General features: G+C 43.6%; 1 protein-coding gene and 1 non-coding gene across 3 annotated transcripts in view; one reads left to right on the top strand and one right to left on the bottom strand.

Annotated features, from left to right (window-relative positions):
- Positions 1-19,834, top strand: part of KCTD1 (potassium channel tetramerization domain containing 1) — an 802,770-nt gene that overhangs the window by 59,060 nt on the left and 723,876 nt on the right. The window lies entirely within an intron of this gene.
- Positions 4,051-4,157, bottom strand: LOC126005515 (U6 spliceosomal RNA). Its single transcript, XR_007494567.1, has one exon. It is a non-coding gene; the product is annotated as a U6 spliceosomal RNA (small nuclear RNA).

Below are 19,834 nucleotides of genomic sequence, written 5' to 3'. Positions count from 1 at the left end.
GTAAGAAAAATAAAATCAGCAGTAAGAAAAATAACAGGATAACTGAGCCATGTGGGCGAGGAGTTCACCCCCACATAAAGTCCAAAGATAATCTTATTGCTATGTTTTGTTTGTTTCAAGAAATGTCTTTAGGGGCCGGAGAGAGAGCATGGAGGTAAGGCGTTTGCCTTTCATGCAGAAGGTCTTCATTCGAATCTGGCTTCCCATATGGTCCCCCGTGCCTGCCAGGAGCAATTTCTGAGCATGGAGCCAGGAGTTTCCCCTGAGCACTGCCGGGTGTGATCCAAAAACCACAAAAAAAAAAAGGCAAAACAATAAATGTCTTTATTCCTTTACATTCTCAGGACATAATCTAGTTGATGCGTCTTTCTTCAGGATTAAAAATAATTGTCATTTCAGTTGTACAAATCATACTGACCCGTGCCCATTCCAAGTTTTGTCATTTACCTTGCATCTGTTTGTTCATATGTGGTGAGACTATATCTTACCAGGGGAAGATATTTAGCAAAACCACTTAGACACCCTTGGCCACCACTTGGCCACAGACATCTGGCCAAGAAAGACGTGGCAAATGAGAGATTAGAGAGAAAGTGAGTATATAAAAGCATGCAGCCTCAACCTGACTAGCCATTAAAAAAATAATTAACCCCAGTCTTATTTATACAAAGTTTATATACAAGGTGTTTTGAAGGACATGCAGTGATTAATAATACATTTAGTGATAGGTACATCCTATTATAGGTATTTTCTCCAAATTTATAGTCAACCCCCCAGATTCTTGTTTTGGGGTTTTTGTTTTGTTTTTGTAGGGTAGGGGGGACACACCTGCTAGTGCTCAGGGATTACTACTGGCTCTGCATTCAGGAATTACTCCTGGCTGTGTTTGAATAATGGGATACCTGGGATTAAATGTGTGTCTGCTGTGTTCAGGACCTTACACCTTACCTGCTGTCCCTCAGGTCTTATTTTTGACAACTTTATCTAGCCTCTTTGGTTTCCATCTGGGAGGAATTTATTCCCATAGCCTTATCAGGCCTATTTGGTCCTTGGGAGTAATTTACTGACTACTCAGTCCTGCTAAGGTCCTCCTGGGGTGATTAATTGGATAGAAGAGTTTACTCCTAATTCTCACTTCATTCTCTGGGCGAAGAATGTGGACGAGCTCAAGGTCAGCTTGTCTGCAAATCACTTGCTAGTGTGTTCTGTAACCCTGATGCTGTTTTCTGCTAATGTCCTTTATTCTGTAGTTAGAGTAGAAAAATACATGTGAACAAAAGTCCTATGGAGGTAAATAACCACGAAGCTGATGAGTCCATCAGTCCACCACCAGCTCAGTATGGGCAGATGGTGAGGCCATCACACACCATCTCGGGGCCAGTGGATGGCTGACTGGTATGGTGAAGGCTATGAAGGGTATTGTTGAACAAAAGGTATCTGATGTAAAATAGCATAGGGCAGAACTCTGGGTCATATTCTTGATTTTTGTTAAATTTCTGCTTGCCAAAGACTCAACCTCAACTTAGATAGATAACCCTCTCCCTGGAGACTTTGCTCATTTAGCTTTCATTCTTGTTCTATTTTGTCTTGAGGCCACACCTGGCAGTACTCAAGGGGCTGTTACTGACTCTAATCCTTGGTGGTGTTTGGAGGATTGTATGTGGTGCCAAGAATCAAACCAGGTCAGGTCAGCTGCATGCAAGACCTTACATTCTATTCTTACTTCTGCTTGGATTTTATTTTTTTTCTTCTGTATCTACCCATGGCTTTCAGGGATTTCTCTTGTTCAGGCCCCAATTTGCAGTGTTGAAGTCTTCCCACAGCAAAGAACCACATTGACCTTGGACTGGTCACCCTGACATTTGTTAATGGCTTCTCTGGAGTAGTACCTGGGCAGAGAAAATCACTAGCAAATAGTTCAGTGACCGGCTTTAACCCTCACACACCTCCATGAGAATAAAACAGCTCACTGGACAATTCTGGCACTATGGGCTACTCATCAGAGTAGGTATTTAGTTGGTATCTAGGCTCATTCGTATTCCTGTCATTCCCTTTCTGTTGGGCCCCTCCCTTCCTGGAATGCTTGGCCCAAGAGTTCCCCATCAATGCAGCTAACTGTCCCCAAACTTCACAAATTTACCACACAAAACACACATGTGTGCACAAACTCACATACCACCCCAAACATTTTGTAAACACTTGTTTTCAAAACAAGTGCTTGATATCCTACATTTAGTTTGATTCCAGGGTGAGGTGAAGGGCAGGTCAAACCCAGTGGTTCTAGGAGTTGGGGGGGCGGGCAGCATATTCCCAGTGTAGCTTAATGGGGCAGGGACAAACACAGTGCTGGGGAACCAGCCAGGCTTCCACAGGCAGAGCAGAAACTCCAAGTGCTAAATCTACTATTAGTCTTTGGTACTTGGCACATAGCAAATGCTTGATAAATATTGGTTGACTATTGGATGAGTTTAGCTGGAATCTTTCTCTCCATAAACTGGAACATTTCAGCTACCACAGTGTTGGTGAAGTATGAAGATCAGACACTTAGAATCCTTGGGTTCTTTTTTTTTTTTTTTTTCTTTTTTTTTGGGGGGGGGGTTTGGTTTTTGGGTCACACCCGGCGGTGCTCAGGGGTTACTCTTGGCTGTCTGCTCAGAAATAGCTCCTGGCAGGCACGGGGGACCATATGGGACACCGGGATTTGAACCAACCACCTTTGGTCCTGGATCAGCTGCTTGCAAGGCAAATGCCCCTGTGCTATCTCTCCTGGCCCATCCTTGGGTTCTAATGACAGACATGGAGCAATGTGAACAGCAGTGGCCAGTGAGGGCTTTAGGGATCTAGTCTAAAGGGAAGTTCTAAGAAAAGAGATGGTTATTTGCCAGACATCTGGAATCCAGGATAACAAAAAGGTGACTTCTGTCTTCTGAATGGTTTCCTCCAACAAATAACATTTCTCTCAAGGCTCCTTCTGAGATGATGGGAAGAATTCAGATTCCTGGTCCTCTGCCCTTGACTCACTTGGTGTCTGAGATTGGGAATGAAATATGCAGGATGCTCGGTTATGTGGACTGCATGGGAAAAGCTCCAATGTGGCAGAAGAGAATTATGCAAGTGGATTGGGTTTGGTTTTCAGTTGATTATGACTTGATTCTCCTCACCAGAACAGTAAATCTCACAGGATTCACTTTTATCTATTATGATGAATGGGATCATTGAGCAAGGTTAAGGCCACTCTTGCTTGGTCTGAAGTATCATGTTTCCATGTTTCCTCTCAAACATGAAGGTCATTATAATGAACCAGATTCCATCAGCTTGTTTGGAACATTGATCAGTAGATATTTCATAGAAGATGATGGTAATCCTTTACCAGGTTAATATGTAAAAATAAGCACTCAGTGGTGTATCTGAGAACAACTCTTATTAACAGAGCCTGAAGTAGACAATGCTGATTTATAACACCCAGCTCATCATGTGTTTGGATGGTTGGTTTCTCTGTTACATAACTAATTCTGGTTAAGTGCTTCACTTGAGAATTCTTGATGGCAAATGTGGGCCAACATTAAAACATTTTATTTTCCTTTTCGAAAGCCTAAGTGCATTTTCGCCATATGGAGAGCTTTGTGGGCAGGAATACTGCACCTATGATGTTATTATTCTGTGTCTATCTCTCTGATATCCTCTGTCCGAGGTACATGATTTGCTTAATGTAGATTTTAAAGAAAAACAGGCAAGGTATCTGCAGTGTTTATTCTTAGCCAGAATCAAATAGCCCCTAAGTTATTGAAGAACAAAAAAACCAACTCGCCCCCTCTAGCATTCCAAGAGAAGCTTTTTCACATGCTACCACATCGTATCATTCACTTGGAAGCTTTGAAATTTTCACAAAAAATAATAAACCTCAGAAAGTCATACTGAAGGCCAGTTTAGAGATCTACAAACACACAAATGTCTCTAATAAAACCTGGGTCTGTTCATAGATTTCTGTTCTCTGTGTCTCCCAGGCAGTTTGGTCTATTTTTTTTTTAACCAATCCACTTTTTAATCGTTTTAAAAAATATGGAACGCTTCACGAATTTGCGTGTCATCCTTGCGCAGGGGCCATGCTAATCTTCTCTGTATCGTTCCAATTTTAGTATATGTGCTGCCGAAGCGAGCACCAGTTTGGTCTATTTTTGTTATATAAAGTATCTATTGAGGGGCCGGAGAGATAGCACATCGGAAGTGCGGTTGCCTTGCACCCAGTCATTCCAAGACTGACGGTGGTTCGAATCCTGGTATCCTATATGGTCCCCCCGTGCCTGCCAGGGGTGGTGTTTGAGCACAGAGCCAGGAGTTACCCCTGAATGCCACTGGGTATGTCCCAAAAACAAAACAAAACAAAAAATGTATCTATTGAAAATGCCATTTCTGGGGCCAGAGTGATAGCATTGCCAGTAGTATATTTGCCTTCTACGCGACCAACCTGGGTTAAATCATCGGCATCCCGTGTGGTGCCCCGAGCCGGCCAGGAGTAATTTCTGAGCGCAAAGCCAGGAGTAATCTCTGAGCTTATCCTCACCCCCATGACATTCCTTTTCAGTAAGAAGAAGTTTATAGCCTCAAATAAACAAATTATTGATACTCTGCTTCTAAAGAATTTATCTCCATGCCTGGTGATAGAAATTATCCCCTAGTGCTTTATTTACATGGTGGCTTCTGTGTGTGCCCTGCTTTGGGGAGTGGAGAGATAATGGAGTGAGTTATGGCACAAGGAGGAAGGAGAAGAGAAGCCAGTTACCCTTAGAGGTGTGTGCATTTCTAGGGTGCATACTGGTAGCCAGAAGATCCCAATCTGATGGCAAGCCCTGTGCAAATTGAACATTTTTCAAAACTATGTTTCAGGGCCAGAGAGATATTACAGATATTACATGCAATTGATCTGGGTTCAATCCCTGGCATCTCACACCATTTCCCCAGTCCCACCAGGAATGATTCCTGAGTGTAGAACTAGGAGTAATCCTTGAGCACCACCATGTATGGCCCAAAAATTAAATAAAACAAAAAAGTATGTTTCTGTCCCATAATTTTCTTTGCCAGATTGTCTGAATCTGATCAAGATGCAGTGGCAATAGGAAAACTAATGCAGTGAAGTGATATACAAAGAATGATGAAGCTTTGTCAGTGAAGATGCAGTGATGTTGACTTCCTGTTGGGCTATTGAGCTATTGAGAAAAAAGCCCTTGCTCTTTTTCTTTTCTGTGTTGATGATTATTTGTACTTTTTTCTTGTTTGTTTGTTAATTTGAGGGGGCCACACCTGGTGATGCTCAGGGGTTACTCCTGGCTCTGCACTCAGAAATCACTCCTGGCAGGCTCGGGAAACCAAATGGAATGCCAGGGATTGAACCCGGGTCTGTCCAGGGTTGGCCGCATGCAAGGTGAACACCCTACTGCTATGTTATTGCTCAGGCCCTGTTTGTTAATTTTGAATAGAACCATAGGCTATTTTCTTATTTGTTCTCTTATGCAATGCACCTTTTCTCATTGTGCTCCCCAAAGACAGCAAATAAATTGCAACTGTACATACAGCCAGCCACCACGTTCAAACAGCAGCAAATCTAACCAGGCTGAGCGGACTCAGTAACTGAAGTAAATTTGAGCTTGCCCAAACTTGTTTTGGGGTTTGAACTGATTGTGTTCCAGAACTCCCACCCAGACATTTTAGTCTTGGCTTGGCCCTTGCCATCCCTCCTGAAATGTATTTAAAAGAAAACAAAAACAAAGAAGAATAGTTTAAGACAACCCTGAGGGCTTTACACTCATCTTAAAAATGGAAAACTGTTTTAGTCTCAAAGTGGCATAATGAGAAGAGAAGAAGAGGGGAGTGGAAGGTAGAGGAGGGGAATAAGAGGAGAGAGGGGAGGAAAGGTAGGGAGATCCTTTAAAAATATCCCACGGAGGGCCAGAGAAATAGCATGGAGGTAAGGCATTTGCCTTTCATGCAGAAGGTCATCGGTTCGAATCCTGGCATCCCATATGGTCCCCAAGCCTGCCAGGAGCGATTTCTGAGTGTGAAGCCAAGAGTAACCCCTGAGCACTGCTGGGTGTGACCCAAAAACAAACAAACAAAAAAAAAAACAAAAAAATCCCACGGAGGGCCCAGAGTGGTGGGGCAAGTGGTAGAGCATCTGCCTTGCACGTGCTAACCTAGGACAGACCACAGTTCGATCCCCCAGTGACCCATATGGTCTCCCAAGCCAGGAGTAACCCTGAGCATCAACAGGTGTGACCCAAAATCCCCCCCTCCAAATCACACTGAGGGGGTCTGTGAGAGTACTTACCTTACACATGACCTTCATAGGTTCAATCCTTAGCACCTTATTTCTTTCACCCCCAAGCACTACTGTGAATGACCCATAAGCTGAAACCAAGACTAAGCCCTGAGAACTACTGGGTGTGACCCCCCAAACAAACAAAGTATTCCAATGATCCATAATCGAAGGAGGCCCTAGAGAGTTCCTTCCTCAGACCACCACCATGGGGCTAGACTAGGATAATACAGCAGGTAGAGGGTTTGCCTTGTACCTAGGGTCTATCACCAGCACCCTATATGGTCCCCCTGAACCTGCCAGGAAGAATTCCGGAGCACAGAGCCAGAAATAAGCCCTGAGCTCTGGCAGATGTGGCCCAGAAGCAAACAGAAGAATAGCACCATGTTGATGAGGCATTGCAAAAAGAACACAGTGTTACCGAGGTGGAACTTGAGGAAATCATTGAGGACTTTTTGAATGGACTGGAATAAAGATTCTAACAATGAAACCAATTCTAGAAGGAGAGTAAATCTGTTCTTCCCCCTAGCAAGATGTCTGTGATGAATGGAGAATCCAAACAGTGATTATGTGGTTGTACTGTCAAGCTCTCAAAGATGCTATTTCTATTCTTTTGTGTAAATTTTAAAACTTTAAAAACTATGTATATTTGAAACGAGTTTTGTTTTTAATGGCACGTCTCACGCAGTACTTTCTTTTTGATGTTGTTGTATTTGTTTTTGTCTTGGATCACACCCGGCAGTGCTCAGGAGTTACTCCTGGCTCTATGCTCAGAAATCGCTCCTGGCAGGCTTGGGGAACCATATACTGGGATTTGAACCACCGTCCTTCTGCATGCAAGGCAAATGCCTTACCTCCATGCTATCTCTCTGGCCCCTCACCCAGTACTTTCTAATGAAAAGTTATAAGAACAACATGTAAAGGAAAGAGCAGTATTAAATAGCTTCAGACACTTGTTAACTTGCACAGAGTCATTTGAAGATGGAAAAAAGGAGGAGAGGGAAAATGAATAATTCTTGCGAGCCTGAAAACTTCTGATACCTTGAATGCAGGTCTGGACTTAGTTCTGTGTTTTGTCAGAATGGATGGGAGAAATATTAGCAGGTAAACTGCAGCCTTATGTGTCTATGGACCAGCTTTGTGCCTCTGGGTGAATTCTTGGCCTATGATAATTCACATTCAAGCCCCAGCAGGGTGTGTAGATAGTTACACAAGCCACACACCTACAACAGCGTGCTGTTGGTGCAGCTGAAGGCAGAGTGCTGTCAGCAGCCTGGCTCTTTATTTCTTAATCATACACACCCGAGAATGTTGTCTTTGAATCACGAACTAGTATCAACTTAATGTTTTTCACGTGTCATCCTGATTTGGTGATGGCTTAATAATCTTGCAACATAAATTCAAGCTCAAAGCTTGGAAGAAATCAAAGGGGTACATGGTCATTGTCATTGGAAGAAGCAATGGGCATTTTTTTAAGTAAAAGGGTTGTATGGGTATTTCATAAGTTTTTTTTTTTTTTTTTTTTTAGTTTTTGGGCCACACCCGTTTGACGCTCAGGAGTTACTCCTGGCTATGCGCTCAGAAATCGCCTGGCTTGGGGGGACCATATGGGATGCCGGGGGATCGAACCGAGGTCCGTCCTATGCTAGCGCTTGCAAGGCAGACACCTTACCTCTAGCGCCACTTTCCCGGCCTCTTCATAAGTTCTTTTAAGATATGTGTGTTTTTGAAATTATGTGAATATGACTCTTGTCTAATTTTTAGCTTGCTTGCTTCATAGTCCTGAGGCTAAATCTCCTCCCTGTGACTTTGTTGTCTTAATTTCTAAATCATACAGTGACAGATTCCTAACTTCATTTTCATTAACCCAGCCACTTTTAGATACTCCTGAATATCCAAGTGAAACACTATTGTAGACCCTTGTTTAATGATATTAACCCATGGACTGAGAGAAGGGATGAGTGTGAGCAAGCAATAGAGAAAAGGAGAGAGAGAGAGAGAGAGAGAGAGAGAGAGAGAGAGAGAGAGAGAGAGAGAGAGAGAGAGAGAGATGGGTATGTCTAAAAGAGGGAATGGGTACAAGAAGTCAGTATGTTCCATTTTCTTTCACACATCTATTAGATTATTGAAAAGCCTTTACCTCCTTTGTAGTAAATTTAATTCCTGCTCTCTGTAAAAATTGGGGCACACCCAATGAAGCTCAAAGACCTGGTATCACTTCTCCCAGGGGTTCATGAGCACCATTAGCATATGGTACCAGGGAGCAAGCCTGGGGCCTCACACATGAAAGATATGGGTTCAGTAGAACTTAGGGCTCATCCCCACTCCACCTTTTTTAAATACTTATTATAAGCTACTGTTGAGGGAAGCACAAATATTAATTTAAAATAGAAATAGCTGGGGCCAGAGCACAGCAGGTAGGGCACTTGCCTTGCACACAGCTGACCCAGGTTTGATCCCAAGCATCCCACGAGTATGGTCTCCTGAGCCACCAGGAGTGATTTCTGATCGCAGAGCCAAAAGTAAACCTTCAGTATGCCGAATGGCCCAAAAAAAAGGAAGGGAGGGAGGGAGGAGTGAACCAGTATTGCCACAGTCCTATAATATTTTATATAATTCACAATATCCATTTATTTGTCTTGTTTTTGTTTGTTTTGTGTTTTGTTGTTGTTATTGTCTTTGGACTTGGGAGGCCACACTGGGCAGTGGTCAGGGGCTATTCCTAAATAATGCTCAGGAGTCACTTCCTGGGCCCGGAGAGATAGCACAGCGGTGTTTGCCTTGCAAACAGCCGATCCAGGACCAAAGGTGGTTGGTTCGAATCCCGGTGTCCCATTTGGTCCCCCGTGCCTGCCAGGAGCTATTTCTGAGCAGACAGCCAGGAGTAACCCCTGAGCACCGCTGGGTGTGGCCCAAAAAAAAAAAAAAAGGAGTCACTTCCTGAGGCTCTTGGTTGTTGTTATTTTTTTTAATGTTTTTTTTTTGTTGTTGTTTTAGTGTGTGGTTGGGGTTTTTTGAGGGGAGAGGACACATCTGTCAGTACTCAGGACTTACTCCTAACTCTGTGCTCAGTGATAACTCCTGGCAGTGCTCAGAGGACCATAAAGGATGCTGGAGATCAAGACTGGGTACAAGACAAACACCCTACCCACTGTACTATCACTTTGGCCCATCCTAATGTGCTTGGAGAACCAGATGGTGCATAGCTCGAGCCTGGGGCCCTTGGGTGACAAATGTGTTGTCCAGCCTGTTGAGTTCACTCCCCAGAATGTATATTTGTGACCTGTCGTGACATATTAAAAGTGAAAGTTGGAATAGTAAGACCCCAAAAGAAATAGGAACAGGTTCTATTCTACATTCTATTGTCCCTGAATAGGGCAGAAAATTGAGGTCTCTGAAAGACACTGGTTGTTTTGGTTGTGTGTGTGTGTGGTTTTGAGGCCACACTTGATGATGTTCAGGGTTTACCTCTGACTCTTCACTCAAGAATTACTCCTGGTGGTGCTTCAGAGCCATATAGAATGTCAAAAATCGAATGTGGGTCAGCAGCATGCAAGGCAAACTCCTTACCTGATGCACTATTGCTCCGGCCCCTATGAGACAGTTTTTGTTTTGTTTTGGGGCCACACCCAGCAGCACTTAGGGGTTATTCCTGGTTCTGCGCTCAGAAATCGTTCCTGGCAGACTCATGGGACCATATGGGATGCCAGGAATCAAACCCGGGTCTATCCCAGGTCAGCCCTGTACAAGGCAAATGCCCCCTACAGCTGTGATATCACTCTGGCCCCCCATAGGGGACAGCTTTGAGGATAGGGTGGCTGAGCCTATTCTGTTTAGAGCCATGCATGGCATAGCTGCAGGTATCAGGACTGGATCCTTAAAGCAAGAGGTAAAAAATAGAGATTCTAATACTCTGGGGCCTAGGAATAAGATGTCATTCAGACTGATATTGGGCTCAATAGAAACCTAAGTAGAAGAATTTGCTTGTGTAACCAGAAATAAGAAAACTGGGGCCTAACCAAGAGATGAAGAAAGACAGGCAAAGATGGTAGGCGGACCAGGAGGCCTAGGGAGTTTGGAGACTACATGGAGGAAGGGGGGGGGGGTGCTCAGCAACCACCCACAACTTTCTCCATCAGTGAAATCTTTTCAGGAGAGGCTGGGAATTAGAAGGGCCTCTCCCAAAATGGAGGCTCCAGAGATACTCAACCAAATAGGCAATCAAACCTGGTGGTAGGAGGGCTCAACCCAGTGCCATTCAGGCACGTGGTGCTGAGGGCCACCGGTCCATCCTCAAAAGTATACAAAGGACTGGGTGATGCCAGAGATTGAGCTCCGACCCTGCTGTGTATTGCACCCCTAACCCTTTATTCTTTCCGGACCCTGTGTGAAAATCTGTCCAAGGAGTCCTAGCAGGATTCAATCAGATCAAGTTTTTAGCAAAGGGCTAACAAAAACTCTCAAAAGAATGTAGACTGTTGTAACTTGTTTTTTTTTTTCTCTCTGAATGGTAATTATGTTGTAAAATGGAAAACATTCTGGAGTTTAAAATCTTGAGAAAAGGGGAGTGTGCCAGTGTCTCTAAATATAGAGTGGGTTGTTAAGAGGAGTAGGGGGTAGGCTGTGAGGGTGGCCCCTGAGCGGTGGAGCTGCCTTGTGCATCCAAGTCAAAGCAAGAGAAACCTAAACAAATTGTTTGAGCCAAAAAATGATAAAAGGGGCTCCCAGAGAGGCTGATCCTGGAAAAAATGGTCATTTACTCAAGAAATTATTTTGTTATTGTTTTAGGGCCACACCTGCTGTTGCTCAGGTGTACTCCTGTCTCTGCTCAGGAATCACTCCTGATAGTGCTTGGGGGACCATATGAAATGCCAGGAATCAAACCTGGGTCAGCAAGCATCCTACTTGCTGTTCTAGTTACCCGCCCCCTAAGAAATTATTTTTAATAATTGGCTTGATCCAAAGACCCTGGTGTTTCTTCCAATTACAGTACTCATCTTGCAAGTAACCAACCTAGATTTGATTCCCTGGCATATCCCTGTACCCTTCCATGAGTGATCACTGAGCGCAGAACCAGGAGTGATCTCTGAGCAAAGAGCCAAATATAAGCCATGTACACTGGCATGTGTGGTCCATAAATAAACAAAAAAAATGTTTTCTTCTGAAAGAAATCTTTGAGAAGAATGTGCCTATGGCACATTCCTGAGTCCTTGCCCAGGAGACACATCATTTTGCCCAGGAGCAAAGTCTATTGGGCTGTAAGGCAATGGCATGAAACCAGCTTCACTGCACACCACTGGCTGGTGCATTGGCGCCTCATGGCTGGCTCTCTGACTTCAATTCCCTGACCTACAGCCACTCTGTTGGAAGATTGATTACTGTGCCCTGCATGAAGTCAAGACTCAGAACATAGCTCTTAGCAGAATCTATAAATTCCTTATTAGAACTCCCTGGGCCGATTACTCTTAGCTCATTTCTTAGCCCAATTCTCAGGCAAAGAAATCCAAACTTAAAATGATCTGACTTTAAAAATGGCAAAGCTAGGGGCCAGAGTAATAGCACAGCAGGTAGGATGTTTGCCTTGCACGCAGCTTACCTAGGTTTGATTCCCAGTACCCCATAAGGTCCCCCAAGCCTTCCAGGAGTAATTTCTGCCAGGAAGTAAAGTCAGTAGTAACTCTTGAGTGTCACTGGATGCAGCCCCAAAACAAAAGAAAAAAGAGAGAGAGAGAGATAACAAAGCTGATGGTTAAGCCTAGTCTCCTGAATCTTTGGTCCACCAGGAATCCCTAAGATAGTAAGAACATAAAGCTCTGTGCCCAGTGCTCAGGAATGTGTCAATCCAGAATCGCTGTTGGCTCGCTGGGTCTCACCCATCATGCTCCTTCTTGTCTTGGTGGCTTCACCTGAAACTTGTTCTCCAAGGCCCTGTGCTTCCTCATACTCCTTATTCAATGTTTCCTTTTTTGTGGTGTGGCTTGAGCCACATCTTGTGGTACACAGTGCTCACTATTCCTGTTGTGTGCCCAAGAATCACTCCTCAAAGGGTGCTAAGAGTGCCAAACATGTAAGACAAGTGTCTTACCTCCTGTACCTCAGGGATCCTTAAAACACATAAGGGGCCGGAGAGATAGCATAGCGGTAGGGCATTTGCCTTGCATGCAGAAGGATAGTGGTTCAAATCCCGGCATCCCATTTGGTCCCCCGAGCCTGCCAGGAGTGATTTCTGAGCATGGAGCCAGGAGTAGCCACTTAGCGCTGCTGGGTGTGACCCAAAAATCAAAAAAAAAAAAAAAGAAAAACAAAGAAACACTACATAGACATTGCATCCTGCAAGAAGCCTTCCCTGACTGCCACCCATCTCCTATGTCCTTATGAACCTAGGGGCTAGATCATGCATCTTTGCAGTGACCCACAGAGATAGACATTTAATAAATAGAGGAACAGAAACCCTACCTGAAAAAAAAGCCTGTTATTAAAATCAGGCTAGTCATACTCATGACCCACAGCCACATCAACCATGTCAGCTCATTGTCCCAACTCCACAGATCCTGGAATTCCTGGAGTGTGTGCCTCCAAATTTTTCAATACTGACACACCAGGAGGAACACACCAGATTGGATTTGAAAATAGTATAGAAGCCACCTAAGTTCAACAAATAAAATCAATAACAGAGGCTCAAACAAACAGCCAATGATTTATGACTCCATTGTAAGATATAACAATTTTCACAAATTTTCTTTTGGTCAGGTTATATTTCTCAATAATTCCATTACCATTTAGTTGTAACAAGCAATGTAATGTAAATTCTTTTGTGCCTGACAAGGGGGCAGGTTTGGATGTAGGTGGGAAACTGGGGAGAATGATGAAGGAAAGTTTACACTGGTGGTGTGACTGGTGTTGGAACAAGGAATGCCAAAAACAACTATGTCATGAGCAACTTTGTAAACCACGGTGTTTAAATAAAGTAGCATAATTTAAAAATAAAATTAAATCAGGCCAGTTAGAATAATACATTTTTGATAATAATCACTCATTGTTACTCGTAATTTAAAAAAAAATAGTGATGGGCCAATAATGGACTTCTGGGGAGGACCCAAGAACTCACTGAAGGATTGGTGCCCCCGGGGAATCAGGAACAATATTGGTTTTGTTTTTGTTTGCTTTTTACTTAGTGGCAGGCACATCTGATGGCACTTGGGAGCTACTCCTTTTGCTCAGAGGTCCTCCCAGCAAAGCGCTGGGAACCAGGGAATCAGATCTGGCTCTTCCCATGCTAGTCTCTCAAGCCCTCAAAGACAATTCTTCAGAAGGAAAATAAAGGACCCAGTATAGCAGGTAGAACACTTGCCTTGCACATGGTCGACATGAGTTAATCTGAACCCAGCACCTCATATGATCCTCTGATCTGCCAGGAGTGAGCACAGACCACCACATGGTGTCACAAAAAAAGAAATAAATAATTAACAAAAAAGATGATGAAGAAGCATCTTGGAGATTCTCTCAATTTTTTTTTTTTTTTTTTTTTTTTGGTTTTTGGGCCACACCCAGCGTTGCTCAGGGGTTACTCCTGGCTGTCTGCTCAGAAATAGCTCCTGGCAGGCACAGGGGACCATATGGGACACCGGGATTCGAACCAACCACCTTTGGTCCTGGATTGGCTGCTGGCAAGGCAAACGTCGCTGTGCTATCTCTCCGGGCCCTCTCTCAATACTTTTTAAATTTGGTTTTACTTATATTTTATTCAGTGTTGGGAATAGAACCCATGGCTTGATGCATGTGCTATCAAGCTCTATCACTGAGTCCTTAAATATTTTGGAAATGTTTGGGGAAGGCCACACTTAGCAGTCCTTAGGAGCTACTCCACACCTCTGTGCTTGGGGTCATCAAGGATCAAACCCAAGCCTGCTGCACGCAAAGCATGCACTTAGCTCATTGAGTTATCTATTTCCCCAGCCTCCACTCCTAAATTTCAACTTGTCTTTCTTTACTTTTCTGCTTTTCTCAGTTCTATTATAATTTTAAAAAACAATACTACCTCAGGTAATAGCTTCCAAAAGAATTCCTTTCCATAAGTAGATGTAATTTGTTTTCACTAAGATATTTTTCTTCTTACTCTTAAATTACTTCTGCTCATTTCTAAAACAAGCTCTGAATTAAGATGTCTCTGTGTTCACAGAATTGTAGATCAAATTTCCCAAGTGTGGAAATACAAGGAACTATCCCTAGAAGATTTTTTTAACAGTTATATTTTTAGAAAATTTCTATTTATAGCTCAGTCTTCTGAAACAATATTGATAAGTTTTTTTACACTGTAGTAATATCCAGCATAGCATTCCATTTCATTTTTAATCAAAATTTGGGGTGGTGGGCAGGGGTTTGAACCACACCTAGCCATTCTAAGGACTTACTCTCCATTCTGCATAGAGATCATTCCTGGTATTGCTCAGGACCATATGGAGTGCTAGGGATTTGAATCAGAGTGCTTTAACTAAACCCCAGTTCTCTCTGTCTGTCTGTCTGTCTGTCTGCCTGCCTGTCTCTCTCCCTCCCCTTTCTCTCGCTCCCCTTTCTCTCTCCCTTCCCTCTCTCTCCACCTTTCTTTCTCCCCTTTCTTCTTTCCCCCTTCTTCTCTCCCTCCCCAACTCCAACAGTATCTTAAAAAAAAAAAAAAAATAGAGGGGCTGGAGAGATAGCATGGAAGTAAGGCATTTGCCTTTCATGCAGAAGGACTGTGGTTCAAATCCAGGCATCCCATATGGTCTCCTGTGCCTGCCAGGGGCAATTTCTGAACATAGAGCCAGGAGTAACCCTTGAGTGCTGCCGGGTGTGACCCAAAAACAAAAAGAAAAACAAAAAAAAAAAAAAAGAAAAACAAGCATAGACACCAGAGAGATAGCACAGTGAATAGAATGTACTTGCCTTTCATTCATCCAACCCAGGTTCTGTCTCAGAACCTCAGATAGTCCCCCAGGCACCACCAAATGTAATCTGTGAGTGCACAATCAGGAATATGTGTGTGTATGAGATTTATCAATGATTTTTGTTTATATTTGGAAAACACAATCAGTATTGCTATTCACAGCTCTGAGCTCAGGGGTCACTTGGGGAATTTTGTGGTAGAGTGGCAAACTGGAGCCTTTTGCATTGCTCAAGGGCTTTTCCCATCCTTGTACTTGGGGATACACAAGATATCTCCCCCACCCCACCCCCTAGGTACACAGAACCTTCTGGTCTCCAAATTTTTGGTGCCCCGCCTCTCTGGCTCAATGAGTTTGGGGGGAAGGGGCGGGGTTGTCTTGTTTTTTTATGAAAGTAATATTCTATAAATTGGTAGATTCTTGGTAGGCTGCTTTTTCCTGTTTTACTGCTTCTTCATTCTTTACAACTTTCCAGTTTCAACAGGAGTTGGTCATATCTTTATGACTTAAATTTACATTTTCCCAAAGCCATGTTCAAACAATCATGTTCAGTTGAAAGTTGCTTTTTAGCCTCTTAGCATAATGAATCTGAACCTAAAACAAAATGAAATCTTTTCCTCCAGTCCAAATGGTGTTTACATAATAAAGAGAAGAGTCATGGGGCGGGGGAAGGGAGAGATTAGGGGTACTCTAGGCCTGCCCTTTTCTCACCATGATGCCCCCTATTTGTCTCTACACTATCCTCATTCCCACCCCTAGGCAGGATCTTCCCCACCTACATACAAGCCCTTTCTTCCCTTCACTCCCTCCCTGTGTAATTGCCATGTGTGTGCCCCAAGAATTGAAAGGAAGGCGGGAGAGATAGCATGGAGGTAGGGTGTTAGCCTTGCATGCAGAAGGACGGTGGTTCGAATCCCAGCATCCAATATGGTCCCCCGAGCCTGCCAGGAGCCATTACTCAGCATAGAGCCAGGAGTAACTCCTGAGTGCTGCCGGGTGTGACCCAAAAACAAAAAAACAAAACAAAACAAAACAAAAATCAGAATGGAAAGGATTAGCCTGCCTGTCTCTGGAGAAGTAGAATGTGGAATCATGTTACTGTCGTGATCTGTGAGGTGACCAAGTGTTCAGCCGGGTAGGGTGACCCAGTTACTGCCCTTGTGTGAAGTTGTAGGACCCTCTCCAAGTTAATAAGTTTCCTTCATTAGGCAAGGCCACATCCCACAGACATCTGTCTGAATTCAGTGTGCTTTGGAATATATACATGAGCTGCTGGGGAAATAGGAGTTAGAAGATCGTATGTCTTTCTCCCCCAGATAAGTTTTATTATCCTCAGACTCCTCGATTTCCTGTTTGGTAAATGCCCCTTTCATAGTTCTATCTGCTTAGAAGTAGCCCTGAAACTGAGAGGCATTTTGCTTAAGCATGATGAGGGTATTTTCTCAATATATTCAAATCTTAGCTACATCCCTTCTCTGAGCCCCAACTCTGTAACCTGGTTATTCATGAAGTCGGATAATCTACAAAGTTGATACTAACCAAACTTTCTTGGCATAACATGAAACCCTATCAAACTTAGTGAATGAAAACAAGGGAAATAGTTCAGTTGCTTTGTTGGGTCTCTCTTTTGTTCTTTCTGTCTTTCTTCTCATCTCTTTTTTCCCTTCTCTCTTTCCCCCTTTCTTCCCTTCCCATTCACAACCATTCTCCCCTAGACCTGGGAAACCATATAAGGGCAGGGACAGAACTGGGTTCAGAAGCATGCAAGTAATACATCTTAAAGCCCTGGCCCCCACCTGCAAAGCTTTTTTTAAGATCTGATGCCTGCCACCAAATATTGAAATGTAATTGCTGGTCAGGGTGAGGCCCAGGCATCTGCAGGTTTTTTTTTTTGTTTGTTTTTTGTTTTTTTATTTTTTTTTGTTTTTGGGCCACACCCGCTGGTGCTCAGAAATAGCTCCTGGCAGGCATGGGGGACCATATGGGACACCGGATTCGAACCAACCACCTTAGGTCCTGGATTGGCTGCTTGCAAGGCAAACACTGCTGTGCTATCTCTCCGGGCCCGCATCTGCAGTTCTTAAAAAGTTCCCCAAAGGGCCAGAGTGATAGCACAGAGGTTGGGGATTTGCCTTGCATGCGTCCAACCCCAGATGGACCCCGGTTCGATCCCCGGCATACCATCTGTGGCATCCCACAGAGCCAGCAGTAACCGAGTGCTGCTGGGTCTGACCAAAAAAAAAAAAAAAAAAGTTGCCCAAGGCTATCTAATGAGCAGCTGAATTAAGATTCAATAAGAAGGAAGATGAGTGACCTAAAGAATAAATCAGAATGCTGTCATTTCTGTCCCTCTGAATTGTAGCAGCACTTTTTTCTTAAGTAGCATACCATACTACAGAATCAAAGAATCTCCATTGTCAGCTAAATCAACCTCCTGTTTTACAAGTAAAGAAACAGTGTCCTAAATGTTCCAGAAGCCACCGAACTCACTCCATAGCTGCCATGCTCCCTGAGGTGATGGGCAACGGAAGTTGACAGTCAAGTTCATGGAGGACAACCACTCTGACAACTCAGAAACTGCTGTTTAGTGATTGCAGAGTTGGCTGTCTCATGTGCTTTATTTAAAATGACCCAATGAGGTAGCAACATTATTTCACATCCCGGATGTGAAACTGAAGCCCAGACTGTTGTCGTGTGGCATAGGTTTCAACCCACATCTTATTCTAAAGCTCGTGTTCTTGACCTAAAGAACCTTTTATTTTATAATTTAAAAAATAACCTCACCTATAGAGAGTTCAAAGAGCTGGAGTGTTTGCTTTGAATGTGGGAGTCTCCAGTATCACACACAGCCCCCCAAGCACCAGCAGGAGTGACCCTGAGCACAGCCAAGTGTAGCCCCAAACCCAAAATCTAAGATAACAAAAGCTCTCTGCAGGGATTCCATTGTGCAGGCAGGCATGCAAGGTTAAGACCTGCTTACTATTTTGCATTATGCAGATGGCATCAAAAGCCAGGTGGAGGAGCCAGGATTTGGATAAGCCACAACCTGCATCTGCGCGCTATGATTTCAGATATGGTGTTTCTGCTCTCGTCCTTCTAAATTTGCTCTTTTCCTTAATCATTGCTGATTGTTGAGAACATAGCCTAACCTAACAATAGTCCCATAGCCCCTCAAACCAGGTCGAAGCTTAGTGACCTGATTGCACAGGTCCTACTTTGTGCTCAGGATCAGAAGCTGGGTGGGGAGGGGCCACCCACATACACAGCATGTGCTCAGCCTTTCGAGCTGTCAGATTTTATGAGATTTTCATGCTGCCTGCCACGCCAAGATGCAATTAAAAACCAGATTTCAAAAAGTAAGGAGGCTTGGGGCTGGTGAGATAGCACAATGCTAGGGTGTTGCCTTGCAGGTGGCTGACCCAAGTTCGATCCCGGGCATCCAATATGGCCCTGTGAGCCTGCCAGGAGTAATTTCTGGGCACAGAGCCAGGAGTAACCCCTGAGCACTGGGTATGGCCCAAAAACCAAATGAAAAAAGAAAAAGGATGTGGAAAAGATAGTATAGCAGGTAGGGCATTTGCCTTACACACAGTAGATCCTGGTTCAGTCCCCAGCACCACATATGGTTGTGTGAGCCTTTGTAATCCCTGAGTTACAGAGCCAGAAGTAAGCCCTGAGCACTACTGGGAGCGACCCCACCAAAAATAAAATGGCCAGAGTGATAGTATGAGTAGGACACTTAAGATCTACCAGCATTCTGTAAAATCCCCTAACCTTCACCAGGAATTATCCCTGAGAACAGAACCAAGAATAAGACTTAGCCCTGAGCACTGCTGGGTGTTCCCCCAAATAAAAATAAATAAATTGAATATCCACAGAGAAAATTCCTGATGTTTGATTCACACTAAACCAGATAGCCATAGCCGTCATGCTACCCACAAATTGATTCACATTGGAAATCTTTAATGCCCAGTATATGACAAACTTTGTCAGATAGAAGGGGATTGAAAATGCAGAAACAAGCTTATTTGCCAGCAACAGCAATGGTAATTCCTTAAGAAATTGGGTCCATGAACAAGAGTAATCACCAGAGTGTGCATATTAAAGAGAATGAATGGGTATTAATATAATAATCTGTTAATGCATATTTTATCCTTTGTTAATATTTAAATAAAATGATAAGATAAACTTTATTTTTCTGCATATTATAGACTAAGCCAAGCCAAGCAAGATCTTTTTTTTTTTTTTTTTTGGTTTTTGGGCCACACCCGGCGGTGCTCAGGGGTTACTCCTGGCTGTCTGCTCAGAAATAGCTCCTAGCAGGCACGGGGGACCATATGGGACACCGGGATTTGAACCAACCACCTTAGGTCCTGGATTGGCTGCTTGCAAGGCAAACACCGCTGTGCTATCTCTCCAGGCCCGCCAAGAAAGATCTTTAAATAAACTATCTAATCATGGAATATGACAACTGGGCATAAATTTTAAGATGAAAAATTTTATTTAAAGAATGTATGGGAGGGGCCAGAGAGATAATACAGCAGATAAGGTGCTAACCATATATGCAGCTGATCTGGGGTCAAACTTTAGAAACATGAATCTCCCA

Source organism: Suncus etruscus, chromosome 3 (genome assembly GCF_024139225.1).
Source record: "Suncus etruscus isolate mSunEtr1 chromosome 3, mSunEtr1.pri.cur, whole genome shotgun sequence".
In the NCBI taxonomy this organism is placed as follows: Eukaryota; Metazoa; Chordata; class Mammalia; order Eulipotyphla; family Soricidae; genus Suncus; species Suncus etruscus.
Note: the sequence above shows the minus strand (reverse complement) of the source record. Positions and strands in the feature narration are given on the sequence as shown.